The 2,337-nt window shown below is 37.9% G+C and overlaps 1 long non-coding RNA gene across 1 annotated transcript in view; it reads left to right on the top strand.

Annotated features, from left to right (window-relative positions):
* Window positions 1-1,886, top strand: part of LOC107667028 (uncharacterized) — a 7,761-nt gene extending 5,875 nt beyond the window's left edge. Inside the window, exon 3 of the long non-coding RNA XR_001631747.1 lies at window positions 1,876-1,886. This is a non-coding gene — a long non-coding RNA (uncharacterized LOC107667028). The remainder of the gene's footprint in view (window positions 1-1,875) is intronic.
* Window positions 1,887-2,337: the final 451 nt, after the last annotated feature.

Genomic DNA, 2,337 nt, shown 5'->3' on the forward strand with positions numbered 1-2,337 from the left:
AGAACAGTCTCTGCGTGGGGTCTGCCCAGACAGATGACATATTCATTGCTCTTCTACATCGTGCAAGTTTCCCTGCACGAGCCACACTCGCAGAGCGACATTTGCAACAACGTTGCTACAATTTGCTCTTTTAGGGCTTACCTGCAAGAAATAAGCTCTTTTAGAATCGCCGGATGGCGACAGGGGAAAACGGACCGGAACTGCTGTGTCGCTGTAGCGGCGGAGAAGCAGGTCAGCTGTGCTGAGAGGTCCCGAGAGATCTCTTCTGAGATTTTTAGTTTTTTTTTTTTTTTCTTTTTTTCAGCACAAAAGTCTGAAACACAGAATACAAAAGTCTACACTGAATCTCATTAAGCAACCAAGATTTATTTAAAAAAAAAAATAAATAAATAAAAATAAACGGGTAAAACTAAAGCATGGAAATAGCTATTTTACATTTTAGAGACAGTCAGACAGTGTAAAACGATTATAGGGTCAAAAAGAAATTTGCATATTTTTGCATATTAGATAAAGTGCAAGAATTAACATAGCAAAAGCATGATTGATCAGAGTTGATGACTGAAAACTACCCTGCTCTCAACATCAGGAGGAGGTTAAAATGAGGTCTAAGAAAATCACTTTAGTAAAAATCTAAACATTTAAGCCCTTCAACGTGATAGCTCAGAAGTGGCTCCGACATATGCACATGGATTTTGAAACCATACACCATCAAATGAATCCATCAAGAGCCCAATTACGCTGCTCACTGACATTTAATAATTATCAAACAGTCATAACCACTCAAAACAGACTCAGATCCTCGCCTGAGAAAAATAAAAACTGCATTGTGCCGTATATACACGCTCTCTACATCTTGGTTGTGATTTGTTGTTATGGAGGCTGTGTGGGATATAACACATGTGGTGTGTCCTACAGATAGCTTTGACAGTCATAGGATAGATAAGGCTGGGATATCACTCAGCGGTGCTGCTGGCCGGCCTGAGTGCTGTGATCACACAGCGAGTGAAAATGAGGGATTGATGTTTGCACCACATCAATAGGCATCACCTGTTTTCGCGGTTATTTGCGAGCATTGTGAGGCAACCTCGTCAATCTTACACGCAATCCCATATGCTAGTACACTTCTTAATGAATATTTACATCATTGCAGAGAAGCATCCTTAAAACAGAGGGCGGAATATTCCGCCGCAGCGAGTGGGCTTTATACAGCCACTCAGCTCCATTAGCCGAGTGTGGGGGGCTGGAAGAAGCTCTGTGGATGGTTGGGAGCAAAAGCTGGTGGAGAGAATGAGGCACAAGAGAATCATTTACAAGCTCCTCATCACTCACATTGCTCCAGACCTGCGTGAAATGTTCCCCCCTCCTGCATCCAATGGCCTGCCTAGGGTTCAGCGCTGGGATAACTCCACACGAAATGAGATGGTGCTCTAAAGGGAACGGCTAGCACCGTGGCTGTGAGTCCCCACAGGCCTGACGAGTTCTCGCTGTGTACAGTGTGCATTTGTCCAGATTTCCCAGAAGACACTGTGCTTTAGTTTACGATGCTGTTTTTGTTTATCAGTGCTGACAGCGTTAACACTCTGTGGACACCAGCCATACTGAGCATGGCTGTTATGACCATAAAGTCCAACAATATTTCACCATATATACTGTATACTACACATAATATACAGGGGTTATTCCTAAACTGTAGTGTTTAAGCGTAAAATAAATAACACACCTTATGACAGAAATACGCTTTGGTCAGTTCAGGTACTTCATGAATTTGAACTTTATTATTAATACAACAGTAAGAAAATGAAGAAGTTGGAATATAGAAGGATGGAAATAAAAATCTAAAGTTCTCTGATGCAAATTCAGGTTAGATAAAATGAGGATGTAAACTTGTTTAAAAAAATAATACATATTAATTTGTTTAATTTTCAAACAGGACGTGTAATGTTGCACAGTGAAAGAAACGAAGTAATATATAAAAAAACATAATTTATCAAATCCATTGCTAATACTTACTGATACTTATTTTTTATGCAACTGCAAAAGAAGAAATCAAGAAAAACGTGGATTATATTTTAATAAACTGTCAGTTATATACAGTATATTACAATCAAAATAAATTGGGATATGTCACAAATCAAAGCACAGAAAACTAACTGATATAAATAATTAATATTATGTAATCATGATTTAATATCAATATTAATGTAATCACATGATTACTTACAAGTAAATAATAAATTAATATTCCATTTCCAGTGATATCTTGAAAAATGTATAAAATATATTAAAGGGATAATTCACCCAAAAATAGCTTTCTTTCTTCTGTAGAACACAAAATAA

The sequence above is a fragment of the Sinocyclocheilus anshuiensis genome, unplaced genomic scaffold (genome assembly GCF_001515605.1).
Source record: "Sinocyclocheilus anshuiensis isolate Anshui unplaced genomic scaffold, SAMN03320099.WGS_v1.1 scaffold615, whole genome shotgun sequence".
NCBI classification, from domain to species: domain Eukaryota; kingdom Metazoa; phylum Chordata; class Actinopteri; order Cypriniformes; family Cyprinidae; genus Sinocyclocheilus; species Sinocyclocheilus anshuiensis.